This window comes from Lissotriton vulgaris, chromosome 4_1 (assembly GCF_964263255.1).
Source record: "Lissotriton vulgaris chromosome 4_1, aLisVul1.2, whole genome shotgun sequence".
In the NCBI taxonomy this organism is placed as follows: domain Eukaryota; kingdom Metazoa; phylum Chordata; class Amphibia; order Caudata; family Salamandridae; genus Lissotriton; species Lissotriton vulgaris.
Window position 1 is genome coordinate 660127326 of NC_141691.1, and position 12142 is coordinate 660139467.

At 56.1% G+C, this 12142-nt stretch overlaps 1 protein-coding gene across 4 annotated transcripts in view; it reads left to right on the forward strand.

Annotated features, from left to right (window-relative positions):
• The window catches only part of SACM1L (SAC1 like phosphatidylinositide phosphatase), a 411244-nt gene that overhangs the window by 82409 nt on the left and 316693 nt on the right, over positions 1–12142 (forward strand). The window lies entirely within an intron of this gene.

The following is a 12142-nucleotide window of genomic DNA, read 5'->3' on the forward strand; positions in this document are numbered from 1 at the left end:
CCGCATCCACCACCACCACTACACACATCACCACTACATCCACCACCACATCCACTACAACCACCACCCCATCCAACACTACCACCACCACCGCATCCACCACCACCACCACACCCATCACCACTACATCCACCACCACATCCACTACAACCACCACCCCATCCAACACTACCACCACCACCGCATCCACCACATCCACCACCACATCCACCATCACCACCACATCCACCATCACCACCACATCCACCATCACCACCACATCCACCACCACCACCACATCCACCACCACATCCACCACCACATCCACCATCACCTCCACATCCACCATAACATCCACCGCCACATCCACCACCATCACATCCACCACCGCCACATCCACCAGCACCACCACTTCCACCACCACCACTTCCACCACCACCGCATCCACCACCACCACATCCACCACCACTTCCACCACCACTGCATCCACCACCACCACCACATCCACCACCCCCACCACTACATCCACCACCCCATCCACCACCACCCCATCCACCACCACCACCACCACCTCATCCACCACCACCACCGCATCCACCACCGCATCCACCACCACCACCACATCCACCATCACCACCACATCCACCATCACCTCCACATCCACCATGACATCCACCACATCCAACACCACCGCATCCATCACCACCACCGCATCCACCACCACTCCCACCACCACCACCACTCCCACCACCACCACCACCACCACCCCCACCACCACCACTCCCACCACCACTACATCCACCACCACCACTCCCACCACCACTACATCCACCACCACATCCACCATCACCTCCACATCCACTATCACCTCCACATCCACCATGACATCCACCGCCACATCCACCACCACATTCACCACATCCACCACCATCACATCCACCACCGCCACATCCACCACCACCACCGCATCCACCACCGCATCCACCACCACCACCACTACATCCACCACCACCACCACTACATCCACCACCACCGCATCCACCACCACCACCACTACATCCACCACCACCACCACTACATCCACCACATCCACCACTGCATCCACCACCACCACCGCATCCACCACTGCATCCACCACCACCGCATCCACTACCACATCCACCATCACCACCACATCCACCACCACCACCACACATCCACCACCACATCCACCATCACCTCCACATCCACCATAACATCCACCGCCACATCCACCACCATCATATCCACCACCGCCACATCCACCAGCACCACCACTTCCACCACCACCACTTCCACCACCACCGCATCATCCACCACCACATCCACCACCACTTCCACCACCACTGCATCCACCACCACTGCATCCACCACCACCACCACATCAACCACCCCCACCACTACATCCACCACCCCATCCACCACCACCCCATCCACCACCACCACCTCATCCACCACCACCACCACATCCACCACCGCATCCACCACCACCACCACATCCACCATCACCACCACATCCACCATCACCTCCACATCCACCATGACATCCACCGCCACATCCACCACATCCAACACCACCGCATCCACCACCACCACCACCACCACCACCACCACCACCACCCCCACCACCACCCCCACCACCACCACTCCCACCACCACCACATCCACCATCACCTCCACATCCACTATCACCTCCACATCCACCATGACATCCACCTCCACATCCACCACCACATTCACCACATCCACCACCATCACATCCACCACCGCCACATCCACCACCACCACCGCATCCACCACCGCATCCACCACCACCACCACCGCATCCACCACCACCACCACTACATCCACCACCACCACCACTACATCCACCACCACCACCACTACATCCACCACCACCGCATCCACCACCACCACATCCACCACCACCACCACTACATCCACCACATCCACCACCCCATCCACCACCACCACCCCATCCACCACCACTGCATCCACCACCACCACCGCATCCACCACTGCATCCACCACCACCGCATCCACTACCACATCCACCATCATCACCACATCCACCATCACATCCACCACCACCACCACAGCTACCATCCACTCCACCACCACCACCACCACCACCACATCCACCATCACCTCCACATCCACCATGACATCCACCACCACCGCATCCACCACCACCGCATCCCCCACCACCACCACACCCACCACCACTACATCCACCACCACATCCAATACAACCACCACCCCATCCACCACATCCACCACATCCACCACATCCACCCCATCCACCACCACCACATCCACCACCACATCCACCATCACCACCACGTCCACCACCACGTCCACCACCACGTCCACCACCACGTCCACCACCACGTCCACCACCACGTCCACCACCACGTCCACCACCACGTCCACCACCACGTCCACCACCACGTCCACCACCACGTCCACCACCACGTCCACCACCACGTCCACCACCACGTCCACCACCACGTCCACCACCACGTCCACCACCACGTCCACCACCACGTCCACCACCACGTCCACCACCACGTCCACCACCACGTCCACCACCACGCCCACCATCACGTCCACCATCACGTCCACCATCACGTCCACCATCACGTCCACCATCACGTCCACCATCACGTCCACCATCACGTCCACCATCACGTCCACCATCACGTCCACCATCACGTCCACCATCACGTCCACCACCACCTCCACCACCACGTCCACCACCACGTCCACCACCACGTCCACCACCACGTCCACCACCACGTCCACCACCACGTCCACCACCACGTCCACCACCACGTCCACCACCACGTCCACCACCACGTCCACCACCACGTCCACCACCACGTCCACCACCACGTCCACGTCCACCATCACATCCACCACCACCACCACCTCCACATCCACCATCACCACCACATCCACCATCACCACCACATCCACCATCACCTCCACATCCACCACATCCACCATCACCTCCACATCCACCATCACCTCCACATCCACCATGACATCCACCACCACCACATCCACCATCACCTCCACATCCACCATGACATCCACCACCACCACATCCACCATCACCTCCACATCCACCATGACATCCACCACCACCACATCCACCATCACCTCCACATCCACCATGACATCCACCACCACCACATCCACCATCACCTCCACATCCACCATGACATCCACCACCACCACATCCACCATCACCTCCACATCCACCATGACATCCACCACATCCACCACCACATCCAGTACAACCACCACCCCATCCAACACTACCACCACCACCGCATCCACCACAGCCACCGCATCCACCACATCCACCACATCCACCATAACATCCACCGCCACGTCCACCACCACGTCCACCACCACGTCCACCACCACGTCCTCCACCACGTCCACCACCACGTCCTCCACCACGTCCTCCACCACGTCCTCCACCACGTCCTCCACCACGTCCTCCACCACGTCCTCCACCACGTCCTCCACCACGTCCTCCACCACGTCCTCCACCACGTCCTCCACCACGTCCTCCACCACGTCCTCCACCACGTCCTCCACCACGTCCTCCACCACGTCCACCACCACGTCCTCCACCACGTCCTCCACCACGTCCTCCACCACGTCCACCACCACGTCCACCACCACGTCCACCACCACGTCCACCACCACGTCCACCACCACGTCCACCACCACGTCCACCACCACGTCCACCATCACATCCACCATCACCTCCACGTCCACCTCCACCACGTCCTCCACCACGTCCTCCACCACGTCCTCCACCACGTCCTCCACCACGTCCTCCACCACGTCCTCCACCACGTCCTCCACCACGTCCTCCACCACGTCCTCCACCACGTCCTCCACCACGTCCTCCACCACGTCCTCCACCACGTCCTCCACCACGTCCACCACCACGTCCTCCACCACGTCCACCACCACGTCCTCCACCACGTCCTCCACCACGTCCTCCACCACGTCCTCCACCACGTCCTCCACCACGTCCACCACCACGTCCACCACCACGTCCACCACCACGTCCACCACCACGTCCACCACCACGTCCACCACCACGTCCACCACCACGTCCACCACCACGTCCACCACCACGTCCACCACCACGTCCACCACCACGTCCACCACCACGTCCACCACCACGTCCTCCACCACGTCCTCCACCACGTCCTCCACCACGTCCTCCACCACGTCCTCCACCACGTCCTCCACCACGTCCTCCACCACGTCCTCCACCACGTCCTCCACCACGTCCTCCACCACGTCCACCACCACGTCCACCACCACGTCCACCACCACGTCCACCACCACGTCCACCACCACGTCCACCACCACGTCCACCACCACGTCCACCACCACGTCCACCACCACGTCCACCACCACGTCCACCACCACGTCCACCACCACGTCCACCACCACGTCCACCACCACGTCCACCACCACGTCCACCACCACGTCCACCACCACGTCCACCACCACGTCCACCATCACCACCACGTCCACCACCACGTCCACCATCACCACCACGTCCACCACCACGTCCACCATCACCACCACATCCACCATCACCACCACATCCACCATCACATCCACCATCACATCCACCATCACATCCACCATCACATCCACCATCACATCCACCATCACATCCACCATCACATCCACCACCACATCCACCACCACCACCACATCCACCACCACCACCACATCCACCATCACCTCCACATCCACCATCACCTCCACATCCACCATGACATCCACCACCACCACATCCACCATCACCTCCACATCCACCATGACATCCACCACATCCACCACCACCGCATCCACCACCACCACCACACCCATCACCACTACATCCACTACAACCACCACCCCATCCAACACTACCACCACCACCGCATCCACCACAGCCACCGCATCCACCACCACATCCACCACCACCGCATCCACCACAGCCACCGCATCCACCACCACATCCACCACCACCGCATCCACCACAGCCACCGCATCCACCACCACATCCACCACCACCGCATCCACCACAGCCACCGCATCCACCACCACATCCACCACCACCACCGCATCCACCACATCCACCACCGCATCCACCACCACATCCACCATCACCTCCACATCCACCATAACATCCACCGCCACATCCACCACCATCACATCCACCACCGCCACATCCACCAGCACCACCACTTCCACCACCACCACTTCCACCACCACCGCATCCACCACCACATCCACCACCACTTCCACCACCACTGCATCCACCACCACCACCACATCCACCACCACCACCACATCCACCACCCCCACCACTACATCCACCACCCCATCCACCACCACCCCATCCACCACCACCACCACCACCTCATCCACCACCACCACCGCATCCACCACCGCATCCACCACCACCACCACATCCACCATCACCACCACATCCACCATCACCTCCACATCCACCATGACATCCACCGCCACATCCACCACATCCAACACCACCGCATCCATCACCACCACCACCACTCCCCCCACCACCACCCCCACCACCACCACTCCCACCACCACTACATCCACCACCACCACTACATCCACCACCACATCCACCATCACCTCCACATCCACTATCACCTCCACATCCACCATGACATCCACCGCCACATCCACCACCACATTCACCACATCCACCACCATCACATCCACCACCGCCACATCCACCACCACCACATCCACCACCACCAACGCATCCACCACCGCATCCACCACCACCACCACTACATCCACCACCACCACCACTACATCCACCACCACCACCACCACTACATCCACCACCACCGCATCCACCACCACCACCACTACATCCACCACCACCACTACATCCACCACCACCACATCCACCACCACCACCACTACATCCACCACATCCACCACTGCATCCACCACCACCACCGCATCCACCACTGCATCCACCACCACCGCATCCACTACCACATCCACCATCATCACCACATCCACCATCACATCCACCACCACCACCACAGCCACCATCCACTCCACCACCACCACCACATCCACCATCACCTCCACATCCACCATGACATCCACCACCACCGCATCCACCACCACCGCATCCCCCACCACCACCACACCCACCACCACTACATCCACCACCACATCCAATACAACCACCACCCCATCCACCACATCCACCCCATCCACCACCACCACATCCACCACATCCACCACATCCACCACCACATCCACCGCATCCACCATCACATCCACCATCACATCCACCATCACATCCACCATCACATCCACCATCACCACCACGTCCACCACCACGTCCACCACCACGTCCACCACCACGTCCACCACCACGTCCACCACCACGTCCACCACCACGCCCACCACCACGCCCACCACCACGCCCACCACCACGCCCACCACCACGCCCACCACCACGCCCACCACCACGCCCACCACCACGCCCACCACCACGCCCACCACCACGCCCACCATCACGCCCACCATCACGCCCACCATCACGCCCACCATCACGCCCACCATCACGCCCACCATCACGCCCACCATCACGCCCACCATCACGCCCACCATCACGCCCACCATCACGCCCACCATCACGCCCACCATCACGCCCACCATCACGCCCACCATCACGCCCACCATCACGCCCACCATCACGCCCACCATCACGTCCACCATCACGTCCACCATCACGTCCACCATCACGTCCACCATCACGTCCACCATCACGTCCACCATCACGTCCACCATCACGTCCACCATCACGTCCACCATCACGTCCACCATCACGTCCACCATCACGTCCACCATCACGTCCACCATCACGTCCACCATCACGTCCACCATCACGTCCACCATCACGTCCACCATCACGTCCACCATCACGTCCACCATCACGTCCACCATCACGTCCACCATCACGTCCACCATCACGTCCACCATCACCACCACATCCACCATCACATCCACCACCACATCCACCATCACCACCACATCCACCATCACGTCCACCACCACCACCACATCCACCACCACGTCCACCACCACGTCCACCATCACCACCACATCCACCATCACATCCACCATCACATCCACCATCACATCCACCATCACCACCACATCCACCATCACCACCACATCCACCATCACCACCACATCCACCATCACCACCACATCCACCATCACCACCACATCCACCATCACCACCACATCCACCATCACCACCACATCCACCATCACCACCACATCCACCATCACCACCACATCCACCATCACCACCACATCCACCATCACCACCACATCCACCATCACCACCACATCCACCATCACCACCACATCCACCATCACCACCACATCCACCATCACCACCACATCCACCATCACCACCACATCCACCATCACATCCACCACCACCACCACATCCACCATCACATCCACCATCACATCCACCATCACATCCACCATCACATCCACCATCACATCCACCATCACATCCACCATCACATCCACCACCACATCCACCATCACCACCACATCCACCATCACGTCCACCACCACCACCACATCCACCATCACGTCCACCACCACGTCCACCATCACCACCACATCCACCATCACATCCACCATCACATCCACCATCACCACCACATCCACCATCACCACCACATCCACCATCACCACCACATCCACCATCACCACCACATCCACCATCACCACCACATCCACCATCACCACCACATCCACCATCACCACCACATCCACCATCACCACCACATCCACCATCACCACCACATCCACCATCACCACCACATCCACCATCACCACCACATCCACCATCACCACCACATCCACCATCACCACCACATCCACCATCACCACCACATCCACCATCACCACCACATCCACCATCACCACCACATCCACCATCACCACCACATCCACCATCACATCCACCATCACATCCACCATCACATCCACCATCACATCCACCATCACATCCACCATCACATCCACCATCACATCCACCATCACATCCACCATCACATCCACCATCACATCCACCATCACATCCACCATCACATCCACCATCACATCCACCATCACATCCACCATCACATCCACCATCACATCCACCATCACATCCACCATCACATCCACCATCACATCCACCATCACATCCACCATCACATCCACCATCACATCCACCATCACATCCACCATCACATCCACCATCACATCCACCATCACATCCACCATCACATCCACCATCACATCCACCATCACATCCACCATCACATCCACCATCACATCCACCATCACATCCACCACCACATCCACCACCACATCCACCACCACATCCACCATCACCACCACATCCACCATCACCACCACATCCACCATCACCACCACATCCACCATCACCACCACATCCACCATCACCACCACATCCACCATCACCACCACATCCACCATCACCACCACATCCACCATCACGTCCACCATCACGTCCACCATCACGTCCACCATCACGTCCACCATCACGTCCACCATCACGTCCACCATCACGTCCACCATCACGTCCACCATCACGTCCACCATCACGTCCACCATCACGTCCACCATCACGTCCACCATCACGTCCACCATCACGTCCACCATCACGTCCACCATCACGTCCACCATCACGTCCACCATCACGTCCACCATCACGTCCACCATCACGTCCACCATCACGTCCACCATCACGTCCACCATCACGTCCACCATCACGTCCACCATCACGTCCACCATCACGTCCACCATCACGTCCACCATCACGTCCACCACCACCGCCACATCCACCACCACCGCCACATCCACCACCACCGCCACATCCACCATCACCGCCACATCCACCATCACCTCCACATCCACCATCACCTCCACATCCACCATCACCTCCACATCCACCATCACCTCCACATCCACCACCGCCACATCCACCACCGCCACATCCACCACCGCCACATCCACCACCGCCACATCCACCACCGCCACATCCACCACCGCCACATCCACCACCGCCACATCCACCACCGCCACATCCACCACCGCCACATCCACCACCGCCACATCCACCGCCACATCCACCACCACCGCATCCACCACCACCACTTCCACCACCACCGCATCCACCACCACCACTTCCACCGCATCCACTTCCACCGCATCCACTTCCACCGCATCCTCCACTTCCACTGCATCCACTTCCACCGCATCCTCCACTTCCACTGCATCCACCACCACCACATCCACAACCACCTCATCCACCACCACTTTCACCACATCCACAACCACCACCACATCACCACATCACCACATCCACCACCCCCACATCCACCATCACCACCACCACATCCACCACCACCATATCCCCCAGATCCACCACCACCACATCTATATGTGTGTGGCTCTGTGTGTGTTTAGGTGCAAATGCAATGTTCTTGGATTTTCGTCACAATAAAATACACTGAACATAATCTTCACAAAAGTTATTTACAAACGTTTAAGCTATTGCCATTATAAATTACAATAACTTTTATTTAAGTATTAATTATTTACAAAATTAAAAGCCATTGTTATTTGTAATATCAATACATCTAAGTCACGTAAATACAACACAAATTGCATTACAAATGCTATAGGTGTCACATTTGCAAAAGTTAAAACTATTGACATTGTAACTGACAAAGCTATTAATTTTGCTACTTTCAAAACCAACACATAAATAAAAAAGTGTCATGTACAATACCAATAGCTCAAACTTTCCTAATGCGAGACCTATTGCATTTCCAATGCTTGTTGTATAAGAGGCTGCTGCTAGTTTTTAGAGCCTTGCATATATTTTAGAATTGTTAGATATTTTGGTCGTGTGTTCTGTATTTATTATGTCCTTACAATTGTAAGTCAGAATTTTATTTCATCTTTATGTAGGCAATTCTGAGATTTTATATGGTCCTCCGTGGAGTTCCATAACATAAATAAAATATACATGAAAAACCTGCTAAGCCATGTGAAAATTGATAATTATTCAACAAGGTATACTTCATGAACTCACTTGTTAAAGTGAAACTCAAGAAGCAGTGTGAATACAGTGATTCTGGTGATATCTGGAGATATGGTCTAGCAGGTGGATGTTTTTAATTGCCATAATGAGCATAACCGTTTCACACTTTAAGGGAGTGCACCATTGTGAACTTAATGTGCTGCACAACACCAGAACTTTAAATGCGGATAATACTCATGTAGGTCATGCCAACAGTAGAAACTAGGTTTTGCACCATATGAATGCACAGTAGGCCTTTGAACAACAGATTATTGGAAATAAACTGTAATATGTTATGTTGGCTAGTTCATGACTGCCAGGAGGACTCAAGGCAAAGCGTCAACCTTTGGGACCTTGATATGAAGCACCACTCAAAGCCCCTCTGATTTTGAAGGTATTTGGCCTCTATAACCACGGAGTTGTTAACCTGGTTAAGAGCGCCATCTGTTTTGCGTATTGTTGTCTGTTGTGTTGCTTGGTTTTTGAACTTCAATGAGGCTAGCATCTAGTGCCCCAGCTGTTCACCTTCAGATAAATACTTTTTCTACTATCAAAGCATTATGCCATCTGGTCTAGTGCTTATCCCCATCATGAATTTTCATCTTTTGCTCTCAGCTCCAAGTATTATATAGCACGTTGTTGCCAAGCTCCATACAGAACATCTTAAGTTCCTGTTGTCATTTTGGTTGGACTTTCGTCTCGGTTATCAGTGCTTTTAGCTCCACAGTGTACAGTCAGACACGTCAACCCCTTCACTGCGGTGGCTATTCCGCCGCAGTGCTAAGGGGGCGGGGGGCGCACGGCGCGCCCATGCTGGTGACGGAACCGCTCCATCACCAGCCGCGGTTGCACTGTGCACATGACGGAGCGGTTCCGTCACGGCCCCGCCCGCTCAATGGAACGCTCAGCGCAGGCGTGGAATCCGCGCCGCGCAGGCGTGCCGAGCAGGCTGTGATGGAACCGCTCCGTCATCAGCACAGCGTGACTGCGGCTGAGGACGGAGTAGTTCCGTCACCAGCAGGGGAGGGGTTAATAAAATGATTGCCCATGGGGAAAAAGGCAATATTTACTGTTGAGATTGAAGAGTTCTCTCCAACCTTGAGTTTTAAAGCTCACTATCAGTGATGTGAGCTATTCGGTCTAAGGTTTGCTGGAAGGCCTCCGTGCTGCTGACTGTCACAATTCAAAAACATTAAAAGCCAGACTCCTAGCAGTACTTGTTCAGTCAGCCCAGTGTGTTTCAAATCCTTTATCGCCTTATCGCTTAGTATTCAGAATACTGTTGCTAGATTTTATGTAGGTATGAACTATAGGTACATAAAACTATAGAGTTTCTTGCATCATACAGTGATCTGCTGGAAGAGGGTCCACTCTCTTGCATTTTATTTCGTCTGAATCAGGTTTTTTAATCCAGGGCCTCTTAGTTGGAAAGCTATGCACATAGTTAGGAAAAATGCAGCTGTCTAATGTGCAGTTGCACAATATTACAGTGTTCACCTGCACCTCAGAGTGAGCAGCACAAAACACGGACCTATCACTCCAAAAGCAGGGTCGGGTGAGTTCATAGATATAGTCAGCCAGACTATTTAGCTGGGCATGGAGACTACTCCCCTCAAAGGCTGGTGGCACAGGCTCAAATCCTTTTTTAGTAACTCCTTCAGTGCTGACAGATTTGCGCCTATGTGCCTGGCATACCTGTTTTCCTTGAGCCTCTGTCTATACTTCTCCATAGATTTGGGTAGCAAAAATTTAGCTGCCATATTGTTGGGAGACTCTACAGGTGGTGTGCCTCTGGGTATGCTGGTATAATCCCAGTCCTTTTCCTTGAGAACACCTCGCAACAAATGAGCCAAAATCACCTTATAATCCTTTGTGTTGTACCAATTTGTAACCCTGTTGTAGAAATTGCACTGAATGACGTTCGCAAAAAAA